Raw genomic sequence first — 24,466 nt, 5'->3', positions numbered from 1 at the left:
TCTGCCTGAATGTCTTATAAAAAAGCTTAGAACATAAATTTAGCCATTTTACGCAGTCGTAGGAATAATGCAATAAATCTGTAAACCCTATTCAACCTGATGCTTGAACAATACTTGACCTTGATGTGCCTTGGCTGCATCGACTAATCTTAGGAAACTTACACATTAAACAATGAGAGGCAAGAAAATTTACGTAACCAACAACAATAAAAAATTATATTTGGTTAAAGCAGAGAAAATGAAGACAAAGATCTGAGGACAAGATACAAAATGAGAAGCATTTTGAGTAACACCAGAACTTTTAAGAGAGGATGTAGAAATTGTGAAGGAATAGAATCGATTCTAGATTTTACAAAGGTGAAACAGATTACTATTTTGTTGTACAGCAACTAGGCGACAAAGTTACTATGTCCCAAATAAGAGTTCATGCAACAATCTATGAGCACGAAAAATGTTTTATGGACGAAATGAAACGCAAGCAATACACACATCCTAAAATGGAGGAAACAAATCATGGATTAGACAGAGAAGCCAAAACCAGAGAAAATCCTAAACCCTAAAATTTTTGGGGAAAATTGAGGAGCAGAGACGTTCGGAGTTCCTATGTCCCAAAAATAGTTGCTGCAACAATCTATGAGCACGAAAAATGTTTTATCGGTGAAATTAAACGCAAGCAATAGACACACCCTAAAATGGAGGAGAAAAATCATGGATTAGATCGAGAAGCCAAAATTAGAGAGAAGCCTAAACCCTAAAATTTTAGGGGAAATTGAGGAGAAGAGACGTTCGATCACTGCACAAAGTAAAAAAATTGTCCTTTTAAACCGTAATGGAGCTCACAAACTAGAAAACCCTAAACTTTGGGAGAATCGACTGAAGAACAAGGACACTTAGTTAATGAGCTAAGTAAAACAGTGGCCTTTTCGAAACTCAATGTATCCAAAAAAGCATGAGGTTCTCAGGTACAAGAAAATCTCAGTAAAAACATGCTGAGCATGATTGAAAGCATGGATCTAGAAACAGATAGATGTCCACCGAATCGAAACGGACGACGAAAGATAAAAAATCGTATCTGAGCAAACAACTGGAGCCGAGGAGGAAGCCGACCGAGAGGAAACTTTTGTACGAAGGTGGAGTCAACGAGGAACCTAATGCCGACGAAATCGAATGAACGCAGAAAGGAAGGGATAAAAACCTCTATCTCACAAAAAAACGGAGTCGAGTAGGAGCCCAGCAATAGATGAAGCGCCTGTGTTGATCTAGAAAGGAAGAAAGCGATGAGCGCCATAGTTGGGAGAAGAAGCGAGAAGCAAGGGAAGGACTAAGGAGAACTAGAGAAGTGGCCGGTGGATTTCTCTAGAAAGCAGCCACCATTCCTTTTGGCCGCCCCCTTTTTTGACCAATCAACGAGCTGCTACAGCAGAAGCAACAGGAGCCCTTGCTTTGTAATCCAACGGTGCACAATTTAACGATGACATGGATAGCCCCGCATGCGCCGTTTTGAACCGGCTTTGTTATAAGAGAAATGCAAGTACACCAGTAGTAGATGTGTACAACTCTAGCTAGGCTGCCTACATCACGGCAGGGCAAGTCTATATGTCTCTACTTGTTTTTTTTTTTTTTTTTTTTGTAAAGGATGATCCGTGTATATAGGAAACGGCTATGACATGCACGTGCGTTGTTTACGAATGATTCGCCGTACAAGATGTTGGACTCTGATTTTACGCCCATTTCTTAAATGAGATGGGAACGTGCATTGATTTGAATCCGCCAAGAACGTGCGTTTAAATCTCTCATGATGCAAGGAATCAATAGCGGCATATATAGAAAGGCCCGGCCAGACCATTTCGCACCATAAACTCGTGCTTTTCACCAAGAGAAGAACACATAACCGGATTTTATGGTGCCCAGCGACGTGCTGCTGCTACCGTATTCACACGCAACGTTCGTCGCGAAAGTGATCACATTCACACGGCCGGCCTGATGATGGCAAACTCGGCCATTCTGTTCGGTGTGGCGATCCATGGCGACCTATGTCTTGTGGAAGAGACATATGTGAAAAGTGTAGGGATATGTATTTACATATACAATTATGCATATACATATAGATCGACATTAACTAAGTACTAACTCTGTTCCAAAATAGTTAACGTTTTGCATCCTAAGTTCCAGACCTATACAAGTATGGAAATTATACAAACTAAATACTTGAAATAAATTGCACATATATAAGTGCTTAATGTAAAAAGGATTAGTAGTGTCTCAATGTTTTATCGAGGTAAGAGAGAGTCAACACTCTCCTCTAGTCCCTATTGGAGCATATGTCCAAGGGTGTCGCTTCCTCTTGGTGCATGAAAGGACCAAAACAGCGAAGTAGCAGTAAGTGCATATAATGCTTATAATGAACGTCTTGACTATTATGGTATTCTTGAGGATATAACCGAGTATAAATTTGGAGGTCGTAAGCCATTAAGGTTTGTGACCTTTTGATTGTATATGGTTTGATCCTCGAGCCAGCACGTGAGTTGACGAGTTTGAGGTTGTTGAGATAAAACACACATCACGGTACAAAGGCAATGAGTACAACAATATTGTGCTTGTCCATCAAGCAAATCAGGTGTACTACTAAAGTTATCCTCACCCAAGCTTGGAGGTTTGGTGGGTTGTCTACAAAGTTAATCCAACAGTTCACCCTGATCGGTATGACAACGTAAGCTTCACAAATGATAATATTTTTATGTCTATCAAGAAGACAGTCATAAAAGAAATGATGATGAAGAGTATGATATTGTATCTGAAGGGACATACCTTGATGAATTAGTTTCTCGACCTGTGAAACTCGTAGAGTTAATGGATGAAGAACCAGATCCTTCGAATGCAAAACGATGAAAGTCAACAAGACTTCTTGAAAGACAACAATGACTTGAACAGTTTAATAATGCACATATCATAGAAAAGGATTATGATGTTGTACTACAATTTATGTATGTTATTGTAAGTTTACATTTTTTATTACTAGAATTTATGTCGTACTCTTGTTTTACATTTATTTTATAATTTAATTATTTATACTAACTATTGTATGGAAATTGTGCAGATGTTCAAGATGCTTGGTAAGGGGAAAGGGAAGAAAAAGGGTGAAGGCTCCTCCAGGTCTACTCGTTCTAGGTCGAGTAGGGAGGCCGATGCTACTGGAGACACCCCCTCTTCCTTATTTATGGTACTAGATCTTATTTTATTTCAATTATGTTTGGTAGATAATTGTTTTTATCTTGATGTTGTTTCCATTCGTAGGCCACCACATCTAGCCGGTAGAGGCTAGAGCAGCTCATGTCTCCACTTTCAAACCAGCCGCGGTCGTAGGATCACTCATTTGCTCAAGTAGATCAGAATCCAGGAGATGAGACGGAAGCTGAGGTGGCAACAGACGAGGCGGAAGCTGCAGAGACAATAGATGAGGCGAAGGCAGTTTAGGCGGCAGCTGCGAAACTTGAAAACATTAGTTATTTTATGATTAATTAGCACCTTTCAATTTTTACATTAATATTAGTTTAATTTCCAAATAACACTTTTTATTTTGTAGGTTTCGTAAGCCTCGGAACAAAAGTGACCAGCGGCAAATTATTATGTTGACGGGAACCAGGTCTTGGAAAGAGGTGGACTGGGACGCGCAAGGCCACCGTACATCAGTCAGCATCATAATTGGGATCTACTGACAATACTTCTACCAAGAGATGGTCACAGATGTCGGTGCGGTCGTAGCGACTAATGTTCGGAACCATTGGAGCCAAAAGGCCTATAGCCCCGGCAGAACCCGCGCATACGTGTGTGGGATGGGTTTTGGGTTAGTTTCTCTCGCCAGTTCAATTTTGTCTATATTTTGCTTTGATGGTATAATATAATATTTTGTCTATATTGTAGGAACAATATCTCTTGCCAAATGATATGAGCCTCGATGATTAATACGTGTGTGATGTTTTTAACGTCACTGTCCAAAGAGTTTTGAAGGGCATGACGTATGATGCATAGGTCAAGGTGGTGGTCGTGTGGCATAAGCATCAAAAGACTAACATGACTAGAGAGACCGCTAAAATAATACACCTTACAGTTGTGTAGTACAAAGAGAGTGAGGTGGATTAGCTAATCTAGGACTAGGATGCTTGTTTCTAGTTGTGCGAGTATTGGGCTTCTAAGGAGTTCAAAGCCAGATTAGATAGAAATCGTGGCAACTGGTTAAACAAGCCTAGTCTCCACCACTTCGGGGCTAATGGTCATGCTAGCAAGGCAAATTCCTACTATGTTAGACTATTGCCAATTTTATTTCTTAAACAAATCTATGGATATGTAATCTTGTATTGCAGGATTCTTTGAGATGGCATCGACCCTATAGTTGTCCAAGTTTTCATCAAGGGGCACAAGGGTCTAGATCCGGATTATCCGGAGATTCTGTGCGACGATAATGCGACATAAAAATTGGGAAGTCCAAATATTGACTCGAGTCTTTAATTTCAATGTTTTCACTTTCTATGTTAGAAAGACTTTTCAATTGAAATCAATGTTTTATAGGGTCGCTATATTGAAAATTTGCAAGAGAAACATGGACAAGACGTGGACTGGAAGTCAGCCAAGTTTGACTTAGCTATGTCACATGGGAGGTACTTTATATTGTCTAGCAATTTCATTTCCATAACCACGATTATATCTATTGTATATATTAAAATACTCTATGCAGGTTTCCTACCAGCGATGGTGTCATGGACCGCCAAAGTTATAGTAGGCAATCTTAATCCTCTATCAGGACTAGTCGGGCCCGGCAATGTTCTGCAAAGGATGGAGCGCTAATTTGGCAGATGCAACAATAGATGCAAATGCTACAATCACAACAAATGATGTAGGGTATGTGGATGCAGGGACAGGTAATAGCTTGACTTCAATTTAGTCATTTGTCAGGTTTCAAAATGATTGTAAATGCACAAGTGATGATTAATTTATTTGCAGGCGTACGATAGTGCCACACATTAGTACGACGTCATTCCGACTCCACTAGCAAACCCCTTGCCTTCACATGGTGATGCATCAGGTAAACTTGTGTAACTTGATCAAATTAGAGTTCTAAATCGTGAACATGAAATTAATTCTCTTGTTATAGGGTTCTGGGACTGGTTCCCACGACCAAGTGATGTCGCCACCAATGTCGTGGGGATTTGTTCCATGTTCGTCTTAGATTCCAGCACAAACGCTGTCGATAGCGCAACAAATGACGTTGCCGATGCCACAGTCGAAGCTACCACTGATGCCACAGCCGCAAATGCCTTGGACATATCCTCCTATGGGGCATTCACAAATGCCTTACGGATATGCTCCATGGATGACACAACCACCTCCATCACCAAGAGTGGTAAGTTAAATCTAGTTTGAGTACTTCGAGCTTTACTTACGGAAAATATAGTAACACATGTACTATATCTTTTGGAGGGTTTAGGTTTGCGTCCTACTCTAGACAACAATACGAACTTCGCGACCGGATTCTTGACCTCAAGAGTGATGTTTGGACTTTGATTCATATGTGATGGCCTTATGGACCTATGGACTTGTGACGTGTGGACTTGTACAATTTGTTTGGATTGTATATGATGATGTATGTGATGTTTGGACTATTTTGTTGTATGATATATTGTATGTATGTGTTGATGCAGGTTTGAAGAATATAAAACATGTTCCGGAGGCTTCCCCCGTGGAGGGAGCCAGGACAGGTTTATATTTTTTAAAATCATATAACTTGTGAGCTATGAGAACAGGAGGAGTATATGTCACTTATATAGGCGTAGTGGCGTGCTCCGCGTTTTATTCATTTGCGACATGCTACCAGTACAACTGGGACATCGCAGCTCATTCATGTGCAGTGGCGTGCTCTGCCTCGCACTGCTTGTTGTTGGCAACCATGGCACCTGTTGGGGACTTGTTCTCAAATGCTATGAATTAAGAATAAGGCAACATAAAATGTTAAATAATAATGTCTTTTGTCCGCTGAAGCATTATCTCCCCAAGGATTTAATAATCTTCGGACGAAGGCCATGGGCAGAATACCATGAAGGTCACACCTTCGTGATTAGACATAAAACAATGCGAAATAAAATATAAAATATTAAACATTAGAGAAAGATCTATTAAAAACAAATAACATTATTCACATATTTTATAATATGAACCTAAATATTAAAACATAATATTTAGGTACATTTATACCTTCGTCTTGGCAGAAAGTAATAATTCCAGCGTAATGTGTTAGCGATTACCAGATTGCGTGAACAGTACAGGGGTACTGTTCATCTATTTATAGGCACAGGGCGCAGCCTATGTAAAATTACATTTATGTCTCTTACAATCGATTACAATAATGACACAAAACATCACGGGTCTCTAAGTCATTTCATCTTTAAATCGGTCCTTTTTCGTCTTGAGATCTGCTATTGTGCCGAAGCTTTATAGGTGATAGCTTCGACGCTGTTCATGATAAGATCTATCAAAGGTGTTCTTTTTTCTTTAACATTTTCGGCTACCAAACATACCCCAACAACACCGCACCGTGTACAACTTCCCCATGAAATCAGGTTTGTTGCGGGACTTGGCTTGCAGGCGCGCCATCGCCTTGTGCGGCCCCTGCGGAGCCTCGCCATGGGACTCGCGCGTGGCGCCGCGACGCCTCGCCAGCTGGTCCCGCGACCTCGCTCGCTGGCGGGAGCTTGCACAACTCGCGGTGGATTGCCGCTGCCTCGCGCGGCCGCTTTCGGAGTCGCGTGCGTGCCGCCGCTCGCTGTCTCGCCTGCCCAAGGCGGCGCGCGCCACGGAGCATCGTTTGGTCACCGCCGCGGGAGCTGGTGGCCTGAGCCACACATGCATCCGCCGCACAGGATTTGGAGGACTCGAGTGGATAAATCATAGATAATTGGTCTGGTTTTTTTTCGTTGGGTCCTCTAAGATTCTATTTTATTTTTCTAAAATACTACTTCCTCTAACCCGATTTACTATTCGTTTGGATTAGAGGTGGATTCATGTAAAATTTGTTCTATACCTTTTAAAAGATATGTTTAAATTTATCATCGCCTATTTAAACATAGATATATTTATAAAAAGCTAAAACGAATACTATTTTATAGCGAATAATATTGGAAAGCATAGCTTCCGTAGATGGTTTGTTGTGTGTAGAAACAATTAGCTAGTTTCTGCACTGTCATTCTGGGACTGGGATAGAAACGTGTATTGGGAAATGAAAAAATATCAAATATTTTTAATAAAAATTTAAACGGCCAAGTATTTTAGTACGGACAGAGCAGCTTTTTTGTTCAACTTTGGAGATGAAATACGAGGGATGTACCTGGTACTCGATCAATGTTTCGTGGTCAATCCACCTCTGAACGTACAGTGGTGGTGCTAGACGCGGACGCGCCGCACGGCGGTAGGTCTATATATATTCTCTATATTCGTCCTTTACAGTATTCTCTAAAAGATTCTATCTTCTATATCTACTTTCTCTCCAACAACGTCTTCTAAATCACGTCCTCTATATGTAAATACCTATATTAAAGACATTTTTTATTTTTTAATTTTTGTACATACGTATTTATCATACTCTCAAATGTATTGTACATATTTTAGTTTTATTAAACTGGTTGTTTAAATTATTCAAATAGATAGAGAACCGTTTAGAGAAACTCTATTTATAGAGGATCCAGCAGCGTTCTCTAAATTTAGAGGACCGTTTAGAGGACGCTGCTCGAGGGAGTAGAGGACGTCCTCGTCCTCTAAATTTAGGGTATATGACCCTTTAGAGATCCTTGTTGGAGATAGTCTTACGCTTACCCAGCTAGAGGCACCGTGGGACCGAGGTAGGATGACAATTTAATCTGCAAAGTTGAAAATTGATGGGTAACTGATCCAACGGATGCGGATATTTCCCTTAAAGAAAATGGCGACCAAGCCATGCGGTTTTTGGCAAATCAAGTATTAAAGAAAATCATCTTGTCAACATGAGGGGCAGATATTTCCGGGACTTGTCCATTGTAAGGGCTGATGAAGGAGAGAAGACTTGTCCAACTCCTGAGGAAAATGAAGTCGTGGTATTCCGAAGCTTCTTGAAAGCTGGACTACGATTTCCCTTAAGCAGCTTTGTTGTAGAGGTGCTGAAGATATTTGAAATCTACCTTCACCAACTTACCCCCGAAGCAATCATAAGGATGAATATCTTCGTGTGGGCCGTGAGAAGCCAAGGCTTGGAACCTGATGCGAAAAGCTTCTGCAACATACATGAATTGCTGTACGAAATAAAACCCTGGGGAAAGGAACAGTATCACAACAATTTTGGCTGCTACAGCTTCGGCTCACGGTCTGGGTCAAGCTGCCCCGTGCCCACCTTTCGAAAGAGGTGGCCTGGCGACTGGATGACAGAATGGTTTTACGTGAAGAATGACTTGAAATTACGAGAAGATATAAATAAGATCATTATGCGCCCCATCTGGCAACGCTTCGGCCTGCGGAGGCCGAAGGTGGAAATGAATGAAGCAGCCGAAGAATGCCAGAGAGCCTTCGGCGTTATTTGCTCTTTTATTGGGACGAGGGATTTGGTCCAAGAACACATTGCCTTCAGGGTATGGCCACTTGTGGAAAAATGGGAAATGCCGCAGGAGACCATTAAAGAGACTGACGAAGGTGGACTAGTCAGGCTGAAATACACATTTAAGTTCGGAGATTAATTTGTTGAGCCAGATGATGACTGGCTAAAAAGCATTGAAACTGTAAGTGATGAGCTGCTTGGGGTATATTCAAAGGCCGAAGATACTGCATTGTCAGCAGCCTTCGGAGGCCGAAAGAAGAAGAGGCTGAACCGAGTATTTGACGCAATTGGGTTCGTCTACCCCGACTACCATTATCCAGTGCGGGGTCAAAAAAGAAAGAATACTTCCTCTGCGAAGGAGACTACTTCAGCCGCTCCTAGTGAGCCGGCGCCGAAGAGGAAAAGAGTTAAGGTTCTCACACACCGGCCACGTTATATTGAACTAGCCACAGTGCCTGAGTTCGCCGGTGAGACCTCTTCGGCCCCCGAAGCTAAATAAGCAACTCTGCTGCCAGAAATCAAAGAGTTGGCCGAAGTGCCAGCAATAGAAAAGATGGAAAAGCCAAGGACTGAAGAAACAAAAACATCAGAAGTTTTAAGTCCTTCAGCAAAGATTGAGGCAGGAAAAAGCCAGAAGGGTCCAACAGTGACTCCGAAAAGAAAAAGGATGGTTAATGTGTTAGATGTTTTGGAGACAATTAAATCTTCAAGCATAACTCCAAAGAAAACCGTTGAAACTTCTGAAGTGTCTACCGAAGCTTTTGTTGCTGAAGCTTCGAAGCAACAATTCGAAACTGAAGCCGGACCTTCAGAGCCTACGAAGGTAAAGCCTTTAGAAACCGAAGAAACAAAAATTGCAAAGACAACCGAAAAAATGAAAATGTCAGAGCCAATTTTGGTTGAAGAAATTGACACTGCTGCCCCCGAAGCACCTTCCAAAATATACGATTATATTGTGTGACACGCTTCGGGGAAGAAATTATCCGAAGAAGAGATTTTTGAAGCTAATCACTATGCCAGAGAATTGAAATATCCGAAGGGGGCACTAGTGTTTAATGGGACAGACGAAGATGACTTCCAATACTGCCTCCCAGACAACAAAGAATTATCCGTCTACCGGGAGATGGCTAGAAGCATGGGGTTTCCGAAGCTTGAAGCTGGACTCTGCGCTATGACGAAAGACGATCTTGCGGATAGCCTTGCATATAATAGTCTGAAGGTGTGAGAATTGTATATTTGGAAATTTATAATTTTTGAATCATTCTTTTATTCATAGTAATTCTTTTTTCATATAGGGTTTAATACTAAGCAATGCTTTGAGAGCACAAAAGAATGCTGAAGACGAAAGTTATAATATTCCTTTCAACTACCTACGAGCAGAGGTTATCAAGCTGAGGAACGAAGCTTTAGAAAAAGATAAAATTCTACTTACACTAGTGGATAAAATAAAGGAAGACGAAGCTACCTCTAAGGCTCAAGCTGAAGCCCAAAGACGCGAAATTCAGGATCTTCAGAAACAACTGGCCAGGGCTAAAGAAGAACACATACTAAAAGAAACAAAACGAGAACTTAGTGAGCAATGGACAAGTCATTTAGAAATAAATGTTGAAGAGCTTCGGGCTTCCAAGAAAAGATACTATGATAAATCCATGGAGTGTGTTAAAAAGATAAAATCCAGCTTCGCCAGTGTTGGCGCATTCTCCAGCGAAGAGAATTTCACAAGGGGGAATCCAGAAGGCCCGATTGAATGGATTAGTCACGAAGCTGAGGCCTTCGAAGAAATCTTGAATAGCCGCGGAGACATATGCGCTTTTTCAGGCGCCAGGGGGATTGCTACGGTGTTGGAAAGAAAAGGCTGTAATCATGTGAAATCTTTAGCGCAAACCGAAACCGCCTTGTCCTCCGAAGACATAAAGGACCCCTCGGCCGAATCAAGCCTGGTTGGTGGAAAATTTTTCACCGACATTTGGGACAATGGCGGCCGAGAAATGGCTCAAGAGATCATTCAAAGAAGCGAAAAAGGCATCCATGATGCCAGGAAGATAGCAGAGGCTGCTGAGAAAGGCGCAGAGCCCGAAAGGCAATTAGGTATTAACTAGTGGTTTTTATTCTATTGTAATTTTTGATTCCAGACTTTGTTCGCGGTTTGTAATAGTAATATAGCCGTATCTTCTCCGCCCTCAGAACCTGCTGAGGTATCTCTGGGCCCCCACCCGAAGGGGGACAATGAAATTAGAGAAATGGTCGAAGCCATCATGGACAAGGTTGTCGATCAGCTATTGAACGAAGCTGCAGAAATAGTTCTTAAGGAGGATTAGATGCTATTGTAAAAATATTTGGAATGTAACATGTGTAATATATTGTAACTTTGAATGTAATATATAATCTATTTATAGTCCAATTCTTTACGATGCATGAAATTTTGCATACATACCATTTTTTGAGCCTTCGGCGAAAAAAAACACCTTCCCTTCTTTTCATGCTTCGTGAAGAAAATCTTTTATATATCACAAGAATTTCCATACTTCTCTGATGAAGAATATCCAAGCTTCGTGATTATTCTCCGAAGCTATAAAAAAGTTTTGTGTTGCCTCTCTAATGAAGCTACACTTCTTCTCAATTCATCTTGTGCCTTAGCACGATTTTCTCTTTTTCAAAACATTCTCCGAAGATCAATACTGTATCCCCTTCTTGTTCCACATGCAATATGTTGTATGATGCTTATGTTATGCAAAATTATAATACCCTAAAAAACCAAACCATGTTTAAAATCCTAATATGGTGTGTCCTACTGATGATCGGAGACCGTAGATGCATAGATATCGTCGAGACGATTTCGATCGACTACTAGTTTGCCTTGTTTGGAGTCTGAATGAGTTTTTTTCAAGTGCCGGTCGATCTGAGCCATTGGATATTAGGATTGGGGGAGTTTTCTTCTATTTATACCTCCCTAACCCTAGCAGCCACGTCCTCCCACCCTAGCAGCCATCCCCTTTTGTGCCTTGCCCCAAGAGAAGAGAGGAAGAACAAGGGAGAGAAGAGAGGGAAGATTAGGGCACGCAGTCGCCTGTCGTCGTCATCGTTCCTCTTCAAGAATTGGTTGGATTTCCTTTCCTCTCTCCATTATCCCCACTTGATGGATGTTTTACCTTGTTTTGGATGAGTTTTAGGCCCTGCAATTAGCCCTTTATGTTGGATTAGATGGGGGATTAGATTTTTGATCTCGAAATTAGTCTCTGCAGAATGACAGATTCAACAGTTTCTGTTAATCCCAGTTTTCCGTGGTCTTAGAGGCCTCAAAAAAATAAAAAGTCTATATATAAGTCGTAGATAATTTGTAGATCCCAGTTTGATTATAGCCGTTTTTCAGTCTCTTAATTCTGTGCAGAATCTGTTCTCTTAAGATTTAGGCAATTTTATCAACAGAATTAAACCTTGGGTTTGTAAGAAAAGATGTAGATAATTTCATAAGCTTTCCAGATTGTTAAAGAGTGCATTCATATGAATTATGAAACTCCAGTTATGTTTGTTTTACTGTGGCTGTTTCTGTTAGCCTGACAGAAATGAGCGGGTCTGTTCACTGATAGGTTTCATCAAGTAAATGGCCGAATTGGCTCTCCCAGCTATGGAGACTTTTGTAGAGGGATAAAAGTTCTTACTTTCAGCAGAATTTCATGATTTTTGGTTGAGTAGTTTGTGAGATATCGAATTTTTAAAGTTAACTATGCTGCTGTCTAAAACAGATTCAGTCAGTTATCTTGTTAGATGTTTTAGAACTTATAGATGACAGAATTTAATTATCCATCGAATATCGAAGTTGTAGAATATTTTGTGTAGATACTCATGGAGTATTTGTTTGATATCACCACTGTTATAATTTTAAAGATACAAAATTAACAAACAACATTGTTGTTGTATGGCATGTGGTTCAGAGTGGGAGGTTTTCCACCAGGTCTTAGTTTCAGGTGTAGGATCGATTTGTTGATTGTTGGCAAATATTTGTGAAATATTTGTACTAAGTTTTATGCCCGCTAGCAGGTGGCTATACTCCAGATCATGCCTAGTACATTTTTCTTCTTCGATGAAGGCAAGTGAATGTAGCAGTGGTTGCTTCCGTTCTGACCTGTTATTTCTATTGCCTACACTCTAATATTCAGAAGTATTGGATTCTTTCATAATTGGACTCTATGATGATGCTTTACTTGCTTGCATTATACTGATGCTCAATCATATATTGATGATGATTATGGTTCGAGTATGACTCATGAGATTAATTCACACCCCTGAAGATAAATGAAGTATTATTTGAGGTTGGTATTGTATCTGAAGGTAAATGAAGTATTATTTGAGGTTGTATTGTATGTGAAGGAAGTGAAGTATATTGATAAATGCAACATGCCATATACATTGCATGATTCACTTGCATCTGAAGTTGGTCGTGACCTATGGTCCGACCGTACCGGTACAACTTAGCATCGTACGTTGCCCGAGGAGGGGTACGATGCGGCTTCATACCCTTAGAGGTATGAAGGCAGAGGACATATGCATTGCATTCATATGAATTCATTGAAGTGATATTTGCATATGATGTGGTTTTATACCCTCAGAGGTATGAAGACAGAGTACCTACACTTTGTGTTCCTATGCATACATTGAAGTGATATTTGCAGGTATTGTTGACGCAGGGAAGTGTTATACAAACTATTGTGGTTGTTTAAGGAAATGAGATGGTATTGGTTATATTGAGACTACTGAGTTCTATATCTACAAGAATTTCTGATCTTAATTTTGATTCTTTTAAAATGTTGATTAATTCAATTTGTGGTTTAAATATCTTGTCAAAACAATTCGCTTGCTGAGATGTTTCATCTCACTCTTGCATTACTCAATGCAGGTGCTTGTTGCTCATCAAGGGAAGTGGGAAGTAGCAGCACATCCACCTTCACTCTCATAATAACGCTGCTTAGGCGCAGTCATGATTTAATTAGAAACTTCTTGTCAAAGGATGTTGTTTCTAACTAGTTGTGCGCACTAGTTGATTTAGTTCATGCCGTTATGGTTGTCTTTCCATTGCTAGCAGATTATTAATGTCTATTATGTTCTCTTATCATGATATCTATTTATATTTTGTTGCTTCCCCGTTTATGTAATTTTCAAAGGGGATGCTGTCGAAATTTTATATATGAATGTTAGATGTGTAGTTTAGTAGCATTCTGGGTGTTTGAGGATCCCGGGTTGTTACAGTTGGTATCAAAGCATAGGCTTTAGATTCTTGGCAATTTGAAGATAAATTTGACACACTTGCACATATAGGAAGGGTGTGGGTTCAAATATCTTTGATATATGTTAATGTCTTTGAAGTGCAGATGAAATAATTTCACCCTCCCTAATCCTTTACGGTGATGTGGTAAGTTGTTTATGACTTAATGCCTGATATAATTCATTTCTAAATTTTGATATTGTTTATTAATACGATTGATATCGCTGTTCTTTTGTGAGATTGAAGTCGTTATTATGCTTGTGATATACATGTATGCCTATGTTGTTTTCGACATGTTTTTCATGGTTGAGTTTTATTACAATAATATTGTTATATATGTTTGATTGAGGATGTTTCCAAGAGGAGTGTGAATTGCATGTTTTGGGTTACAAGGTAACCATCGATTTGGATTTAAGTTGTTGGGCGGTTGGTGGATAGCTCCAACTATCTTTGCAAGGAATGATTGTTTATGCCGAGAAACCAGTTCTGAAAGAAATAAATATTGGTACTTTTATATGGATTTTGGGGGGAAAGTCTTTACATAGCTAGCCAGAGTGGATTACATGTCTCCCTTCTATCTTGTGTTTTAGTAGCCACAAAGCCTAGATGTGGTTTAAAGTGGTTGCATGTTAGTCATGCTAATTGTAGAATAAATCTTTTATTTTCTTGATCCATTGATTATATATTAATACGTTGAGGATCTGATGGTTATCTCCCTGATGCATGCTTGTGGAGCCATTGTTGGACCACTTATCTATTGGTTTGAATGAAGTCATTGCCTAGCCTAGAGTTGGTTGGGTGTGGTTAGTCACCTATTTCTAAATGATGTGGTTCTTACATCAGATTGAGATGATTGTCATGTGTGTGAAGGATTACAGGGTTATTATTGACCCTTTATGTCTGGTACTTTGAGTGCATCGTATGATGGAATGAAATGTAAGTTTCTGAACTACAGTAGATGAAGACATATATTATGTGTAGGTTAACCTTACTAGTTTGGAAATTTTTTTAGTTGAGTTGTTGGATGAAGTATAGTGACATTAGTTAAGCAAATTATTGTGTTGTTGCTGTGCTGTCAGTGCTCTTTGTGGAGTTTTTGGCATTTGTTCGATGAACTGTGCCGCACAGAATGTTATTGGCTTCTTGTTGGCTTTATTGCTCCATTAGTTCTATAGACTTTCTCCCTTTTGTGGGGTGTAAAGAACGTTAGATTACATGATTATCTTTTTCATGACGTCAAGAACAAGGTTTAGTAAGATTAGGAGTTTTGTTTCAATGGAACTACTTGTTTCGTGGTGCTTTGATGTGAGGTGTTTGATCTTCTTATACATTCATCTGGTGTGGATGTTTGACAATTGAATTAAAATGAATTGTTGAAGTTGGTAAGGGTTGTTCTTAGTACATATTACCTCTTCATAAAAAAGAGTGTTGTTTTAAGACATTGATCTTGATGTATAGCTGCATCCAAATTCAATGATGGCAAATCCTAGTGTTGATTGCACCTATGACAATGCCTTGGGAATTCGTTTTATATTGTTTTATGATTGTTGTCAAGGTGTGTCATTTTCTTTGGTAAATTAGTCCGACTTAGAGGTTATTTCTTGAAAAACTCTTTTCATGAACTCGTCAAGGCTACTAGTCTACTATATGAGTCTATTTAGGGTGTTTGACCGAGTTTTATCGTTGGTGAATGTCTTGATTTGTAGAAGTGGCTGAATTCGAGGACGAATTCTTTTAAGGGGGGTAGAATATAATACCCTAAAAAACCAAACCATGTTTAAAATCCTAATATGGTGTGTCCTACTGATGATCGGAGACCGTAGATGCATAGATATCGTCGAGACGATTTCGATCGACTACTAGTTTGCCTTGTTTGGAGTCTGAATGAGTTTTTTCAAGTGCCGGTCGATCTGAGCCATTGGATATTAGGATTGGGGGAGTTTTCTTCTATTTATACCTCCCTAACCCTAGCAGCCACGTCCTCCCACCCTAGCAGCCATCCCCTTTTGTGCCTTGCCCCAAGAGAAGAGAGGAAGAACAAGGGAGAGAAGAGAGGGAAGATTAGGGCACGCAGTCGCCTGTCGTCGTCATCGTTCCTCTTCAAGAATTGGTTGGATTTCCTTTCCTCTCTCCATTATCCCCACTTGATGGATGTTTTACCTTGTTTTGGATGAGTTTTAGGCCCTGCAATTAGCCCTTTATGTTGGATTAGATGGGGGATTAGATTTTTTATCTCGAAATTAGTCTCTGCAGAATGACAGATTCAACAGTTTCTGTTAATCCCAGTTTTCCGTGGTCTTAGAGGCCTCAAAAAAATAAAAAGTCTATATATAAGTCGTAGATAATTTGTAGATCTTTCCGTGGCCGCGAAGAACACCTAAATCGGACATCCGATCAGAGAGTTATTGCAGTTTGATTATAGCCGTTTTTCAGTCTCTTAATTCTGTGCAGAATCTGTTCTCTTAAGATTTAGGCAATTTTATCAACAGAATTAAACCTTGGGTTTGTAAGAAAAGATGTAGATAATTTCATAAGCTTTCCAGATTGTTAAAGAGTGCATTCATATGAATTATGAAACTCCAGTTATGTTTGTTTTACTGTGGCTGTTTCTGTTAGCCTGACAGAAATGAGCGGGTCTGTTCACTGATAGGTTTCATCAAGTAAATGGCCGAATTGGCTCTCCCAGATATGGGGACTTTTGTAGAGGGATAAAAGTTCTTACTTTCAGCAGAATTTCATGATTTTTGGTTGAGTAGTTTGTGAGATATCGAATTTTTAAAGTTAATTATGCTGCTGTCTAAAACAGATTCAGTCAGTTATCTTGTTAGATGTTTTAGAACTTATAGATGGCAGAATTTAATTATCCATCGAATATCGAAGTTGTAGAATACTTTGTGTAGATACTCATGGAGTATTTGTTTGATATCACCACTGTTATAATTTTAAAGATACAAAATTAACAAACAACATTGTTGTTGTATGGCATGTGGTCCAGAGTGGGAGGTTTTCCACCAGGTCTTAGTTTCAGGTGTAGGATCGATTTGTTGATTGTTGGCAAATATTTGTGAAATATTTGTACTAAGTTTTATGCCCGCTAGCAGGTGGCTATACTCCAGATCATGCCTAGTACATTTTTCTTCTTCGATGAAGACAAGTGAATGTAGCGGTGGTTGCTTCCGTTCTGACATGTTATTTCTATTGCCTACACTCTAATATTCAGAAGTATTGGATTCTTTCATAATTGGACTCTATGGTGATGCTTTACTTGCTTGCATTATACTGATGCTCAATCATATATTGATGATGATTATGATTCGAGTATGACTCATGAGATTAATTCACACCCCTGAAGATAAATGAAGTATTATTTGAGGTTGGTATTGTATCTGAAGGTAAATGAAGTATTATTTGAGGTTGTATTGTATGTGAAGGAAGTGAAGTATATTGATAAATGCAACATGCCATATACATTGCATGATTCACTTGCATCTGAAGTTGGTCGTGACCTATGGTCCGACCGTACCGGTACAACTTAGCATCGTACGTTGCCCGAGGAGGGGTACGATGCGGCTTCATACCCTTAGAGGTATGAAGGCAGAGGACATATGCATTGCATTCATATGAATTCATTGAAGTGATATTTGCATATGATGTGGTTTTATACCCTCAGAGGTATGAAGACAGAGTACCTACACTTTGTGTTCCTATGCATACATTGAAGTGATATTTGCAGGTATTGTTGACGCAGGGAAGTGTTATACAAACTATTGTGGTTGTTTAAGGAAATGAGATGGTATTGGTTATATTGAGACTACTGAGTTCTATATCTACAAGAATTTCTGATCTTAATTGTGATTCTTTTAAAATGTTGATTAATTCAATTTGTGGTTTAAATATCTTGTCAAAACAATTCGCTTGCTGAGATGTTTCATCTCACTCTTGCATTACTCAATGCAGGTGCTTGTTGCTCATCAAGGGAAGTGGGAAGTAGCAGCACATCCACCTTCACTCTCATAATAACGCTGCTTAGGCGCAGTCATGATTTAATTAGAAACTTCTTGTCAAAGGATGTTGTTTCTAACTAGTTGTGCGCACTGGTTGATTTAGTTCATGCCGTTATGGTTGTCTTTCCATTGCTAGCAGATTATTAATGTCTATTATGTTCTCTTATCATGATATCTATTTATATTTTGTTGCTTCCCCGTTTATGTAATTTTCAAAGGGGATGGTGTCGAAATTTTATATATGAATGTTAGATGTGTAGTTTAGTAGCATTCTGGGTGTTTGAGGATCCCGGGGTGTTACAAAAATGATGTGATGATGTTATGTTATGCAAAATGATATTTGTGCCGAAAATACACACATCCCTGCGATAAAGCACACAATGTTTTTTATCAGCGCTGACTTTTCGCTGTAAGCCTCCCTTAGGAGCTTCTTCGCCTTTTACTTTCAGCGGAATCAGCGTTGACTTTTCGCTGTAAGCCTCCCTTAGGAGCTTCTTCGCCTTTTACTTTCAGCGGAATCAGCGTTGACTTTTCGCTGTAAGCCTCCCTTAGGAGCTTCTTCGCCTTTTACTTTTGGCGGAATCAGCGCTGACTTTTCGCTGTAGGCTCAGAAAACTTACACTGTGTTCCCTTAGGAACGACTTTTTACTGCTTCGAATAAATTGCACTGTGTCCCTTAGAACAAATTTTTGATAACACAAAGGTCCTTCATGCCACCATAAATTCGTATGCTTCGACAACTCAAGCCTATGGAGAAGACGTATTTTTATTATGGTAAAAGACGAAACTGTTACAAGAAATTGAAAAACGATAAAAGACACTTAGACTTCCCATAATTGTTCCTTATTAACAAAAAAGTAATACTGAATGTAAAAATGCGAAAAAACTGCTGTCGAGGTAGGATATTTATCAGTAAATGTGCTTCGACTCTGGCACAGTGCTATTGAATGTGCGAGCTTCGGACTCCTCTCTGAAGTCCCTCTGAAGGTGAGTGTGCTGACTCACTTCTGGCTGCTGTCCTCGCTGCGTTGGTGGTGGCGGTGGAGGCTGTTGCCAAGATGCTTGGGGTTGACTTGCCGAAGCAACAGAAGCTGCAGCGTGATTGCCTACATATTCTGGGATGTAAGGCGAATGGTACGAAGCAGTGTGCATGGCCTGCTTCGGCTGACTCTGTTGTGCTGCAGCTTCTGCTATCTCCTTTTGCTTCTGGATGGTGACATGGCACATCCTGGTGGTATGGCCCTTGTCTTCACCACAGAATAGACAGTAGATTCTTCTTGGCTGATCCCCAAATCTTCCCCCGAAGCCCCTGGCGCCTCTACCCCTTGGCGCTGGCGGCCGAACAGAGCTTTGTTGTTGTCCCGAAGCTTGAGAAGAGTATTGCGGCCTCTGCTGTTGGCTCCCTCTATCATCACTTTGAGCGGAGTTATGAATTGACCTGACATGCCTTGTATGAAATCTTCCTCCGAAGCCCCTGGTCATTTCAGAGAACCTAAATGTCTCCTCCCTTCTTTGGCGGAAGTCATTGTCGGCTCGGATGTACTCATCCATCTTCTGGAGCAGCTTCTCCAAAGTTTGTGGTGGCTTCCTGGCAAAGTATTGCGCTGAAGGTCCCGGCCGAAGCCCCTTAATCATGGCCTCAATGACAATTTCATTGGGCACTGTTGGCGCTTGTGCCCTCAGACGCAGAAACCTTCGGACATACGCCTGGAGGTATTCTTCGTGGTCCTGGGTACACTGGAATAAAGCTTGAGCAGTAACTGGCTTCGTCTGAAACCCTTGGAAGCTGGTTATCAACATATCCTTCAGCTTCTGCCAAGAGGAGATTGTCCCTGGCCGGAGGGAGGAGTACCAGGTCTGAGCGACACTCTTGACGGCCATGACAAAAGACTTTGCCATGACTGCAGTATTGCCACCATACGAAGATATGGTTGCTTCATAGCTCATCAAGAATTGCTTCGGGTCTGTATGACCGTCGTACATGGGGAGCTGGGGTGGCTTGTAAGACTGAGGCCATGGTGTAGCCTGCAATTCTATTGATAGAGGAGAAGCATCATCGAAAGCAAAATTTCCATGATGGAAATCTCCATACTAGTCGTCCTCATTGTAGAAGCCTTCCTGATGGAGCTCTCTGCGCGGAGGTCTTCGGTTCTGGTCATCTTGAACAAGATGACGAACCTCTTCGGAAGCTTCATCTATCTGTCTCTGAAGATCAGCTAAACGAGCCATCTTCTCCTTCTTTCGTTGGACCTGTTGCTGAAGGATCTCCAGGTTTTGGATCTCCTGATCCAAGTCATCTTCCGGAGGCGTTGGACTAGCAGCCTTCCTCTTCTGGCTTCAGGCCTCCATAAGAGAAAGGACGTCCTGATTGGGATCCAACGGCTGCAGAGTAGCAGCCCATGTCGCTGAAGCTTTTTTCGGTGGCATGACGAAGGTGATGCTTGAAGAAGGTGTTCAAGGCTCAAAAAAATGGAAGTGAGTTCACCGGAGGTGGGCGCCAATGTTGGGGACTTGTTCTCAAATGCTATGAATCAAGAACAAGGCAACACACAATGTTAAATATTAAAGCCCTTCGTCCTTCGAAACATTATTCCCCTTGGGTATAATGGATTTCGGACGAAGGTTATGAAGGTCATACATTCATAATCATAATAAAAGATTAAGAAAAGATTTATGTACAAAATAAGAAAAATAACACAATTACCTTAAACATTACTTATTAATTTATTTCTATTCGTTTTTCTTATATAAATGATGACAAATTACAAATGTACCTTCGACTTGAAGGGAAGTAAGGGTACAAGCGCGATGCCAATGCCAAGTCAGCGTGAATAGTACAGGAATACTGTTCATCTATTTATAGGCACGAGACGCAGCCCGTATGAAATTACATTAATGCCCTTTAGTTTTATCGATAACTCTATAGTAATTCTTCGAGGCCTGTCTTGGCTTTTCATCTTTAAGTCGGTTTCCCCTTTTTGCTGTCATGCCGAAGCTTCTCTGCTCATAGCTTCGTGATCGTTTCATCCTTCGTCATGATCGTCTTCCATTTCATTCAAGCTTCGTCTTGACCATGCTTCTGTATACCCGCAACCTGATTCTGAAGATACCTGCTTGCATACTTAGAAAACATTGTCAAATCACGTTTTTGAGGACCTTCGGAAGCCGAAGGCCCCCAACAGTTAGGGTTCTGGAGCAGTTGACCGTTGGGGGCTTTGTCCTCTTGCGGCATCGGACAGTCTGGTGCCCCTCTGACTTCTGCCGTGGCACTATGTTGCACTGTTCATCCGTCAGAGTCGACCGTTGCATGTTGGATAGCCGTTGCCCGCTGGCACACCGGACAGTTCGGTGGCACACCAGACAGTCCGGTGAATTATAACGGAGCGCGCCCGAGTTTTCCCGAGAGTGGCTGGTTGGACCTTGTACGGTCCTAGTGCACCGGACACTGTCCGGTGGCACACCGGACAGTCCAGTGCACCAGACCACAGCACACTCAAGTCCTTTTTGCTCCTTTTGAATTGGGTCCCTAACTTGAATATTTATTGGTTTGAGTTGAACCTTTTGCACCTGTAGAATATGTATTCTAGAGCAAACTAGTTAGTCCATATATTTGTGTTGGACATTCAACCACCAAAATTAATTGTAGGAAAGGGTTAACCCTATTTCCTTTTCAATCTCCCCCTTTTTGGTGATTGATGCCAACACAAACCAAAGCAAATATATAAGTGCAGAAATGAACTAGTTTGCATATGGTAAGTGCATAGGTTACTTTGAATTAAACCAATTGATAATCTTACTAGATATGAATGGATTGATTTTCTTTTCTTTAACATTTTGGACCACATTTGCACCACTTGTTTTGTTTTTGCAAATTCTTTTGGAAAATCTTTTCAAAGTCTTTTTGCAAATAGTCAAAGGTATATGAATAAGATTGTAAGAAGCATTTTCAAGATTTGAAATTTCTCCCCTGTTTCAAATGCTTTTCCTTTGACTAAACGAAACTCCCCCTAAATGAAATTCTACTCTTAGCTTTCAAGAGGGTTTAAAATAGATACCAATTTAAAGATGAACTTCTAAAGATACCAATTGAAGGGGTTTTCATCATAGATACCAATGTGAAAACTACCAATTTAAAACTTTATACCAATCAAAATTTTGCTTTCTCAAGACAAGTGAAGCATGACTACCAATTGAGAAATTGCCAAATATCAATTAAAGCTTTATTTCAAAAATTTTGAAATCATGGTGGTGCGGTCCTTTTGCTTTGGGCTTAATATTCTCTCCCCTTTGGCATTAATCACCAAAAACAGAGACGTTGAGAGCCCTTATTAATATTCTCTCCCCCATTGGTAAAGGAAATATGAGTGAAGGATTATACCAATTTAAAGTGAGCGAAGTAGCAACGAAGGGTAAATGATACCGTTAGAGTGGAGTGGAAGCCTTGTCTTCGTCACATACTCCATTTCCCTTTCAATCTACGACTTAGTATAGAAATATACTTGAAAAGACATTAGTCGTAGCCTTGGTACATAAATAATAAGAAATATGCATTTGTACCAAATGAAAGAGATATGATTAAAGGTATATAAATGAGCTATGTGTGCAATGTTTCAATAAAAGTTCCGAGGATCAAGAATATTTAGCTCATTCCTAAGTTTGCTAAAGGTTTTCTCTTCTAATGGCTTGGTAAAGATATAGGCTAATTGATTCTTGGTGTTTACATAAGCTATTTCGATATCCCCCTTTGTTGGTGATCTCTCAGAAAGTGATATCGAATGTCTATGTGCTTAGTGCGGCTGTGTTCAACGGAATTATCCGCCATGCGGATTGCACTCTCATTGTCACATAGGAGAGGGACTTTGCTCAATTTGTAGCCATAGTCCCTGAGGGTTTGCCTCATCCAAAGTAATTGCACACAACAATGGCCTGCGGCAATATACTCGGCTTCGGCGGTGGAAAGAGCTACTGAGTTTTGTTTCTTTGAGGCCCATGACACCAGGGATCTCCCTAGAAACTGACAAGTCCCTGATGTGCTCTTCCTATCAATTTTACACCCTGCCCAATCGGCATCGGAATATCCTATTAAATCAAAAGTGGATCCCTTGGGGTACTAAAGCCCAAACTTAGGAGTGTGAACTAAATACCTCACAATTCTCTTCATGACCCTAAGGTGAACTTCCTTAGGATCGGCTTGGAACCGTGCACACATGCATACAGAAAGCATATTGTCCGGTCGAGATGCACATAAATAGAGTAAAGATCCTATCATCGACCGGTATACCTTTTGATCTACTGATTTACCTCCCATGTCGAGGTCGAGATGCCCATTTGTTCCCATGGGTGCCTTGATGGGTTTGCCATCCTTCATTCCAAATTTTTTAAGTATGTCTTGAATGTACGTAGTTTGGCTGATGAAGGTGCCATCTTGGAGTTGCTTGATTTGAAATCCAAGGAAATACTTCAACTCCCCCATCATAGACATCTCGAATTTTTTAATCATGATACTACTAAACTCTTCACAAGTTGATTTGTTAGTAGACCCAAATATAATATCATCAACATAAATTTGGCATACAAACAAATCTTTTGCAATAGTTTTAGTAAAGAGAGTAGGATCGGCTTTTCCGACTTTGAAGCCATTAGTGATAAGAAAATCTCGCAGGCATTCATACCATGCTCTTGGGGCTTGCTTGAACCCATAAAGCGCCTTTGAGAGTTTATAAACATGGTTAGGGTACTCACTATCTTCAAAGCCGGGAGGTTGCTCAACATAGACCTCTTCTTTGATAGGTCCATTGAGGAAGGCACTTTTCACGTCCATTTGATAAAGCTTAAAGCCATGCTAAGTAGCATAGGCAAGTAATATACGAATTGACTCAAGCCTAGATACGGGTGCATAAGTTTCATCAAAGTCCAAACCTTCGACTTGTGAATAACCTATGGCCACAAGTCGGGCTTTGTTTCTTGTCACCACACCATGCTCATCTTGCTTGTTGCGGAATACCCACTTGGTACCTACAACATTTTGATTAGGACGTGGAACTAAATGCCATACCTCATTCCTCGTGAAGTTGTTGAGTTCCTCTTGCATTGCCAGCACCCAATTCGAATCTCTTAGTGCATCCTCTACCCTGTATGGCTCAATAGAGGAGACAAAAGAGTAATGCTCACAGAAATGTGCAACTCGAGATCTAGTGGTTACCCCCTTATGAATGTCGCCAAGGATGGAGTTGACGGTGTGATCTCTTTGAATTACTTGGTGGACTCTTGGGTGTGGCGGTCTTTGACCCTGAATTTCTTGCTCATCTTCCTTGTCTTAATCATTATCATCTCCCCCTTGATCATTGTCCTCCTCTTGAGGTGGTTTATCCTCTTGATCTTCATCTTCATCATTTTGAGCCCGATCCTTGTCTTGAGTTGGTGGAGATGCTTGGTTGGAAGATAATGGTTGATCTTGTGCTTGTGTGGGCTCTTCGGATTCCTTAGGATACACAACCTCAATGGACATGTTCCTTAGCGCGACGCACGGAGCCTCTTCATCATCTAATTGATTAAGATCAACTTGCTCCACTTGGGAGCCATTAGTCTCAT

This window comes from Zea mays, chromosome 4 (assembly GCF_902167145.1).
Source record: "Zea mays cultivar B73 chromosome 4, Zm-B73-REFERENCE-NAM-5.0, whole genome shotgun sequence".
In the NCBI taxonomy this organism is placed as follows: domain Eukaryota; kingdom Viridiplantae; phylum Streptophyta; class Magnoliopsida; order Poales; family Poaceae; genus Zea; species Zea mays.
The sequence above is the reverse complement of the archived record's forward strand: the minus strand, read 5'-3'. Positions refer to the sequence as shown.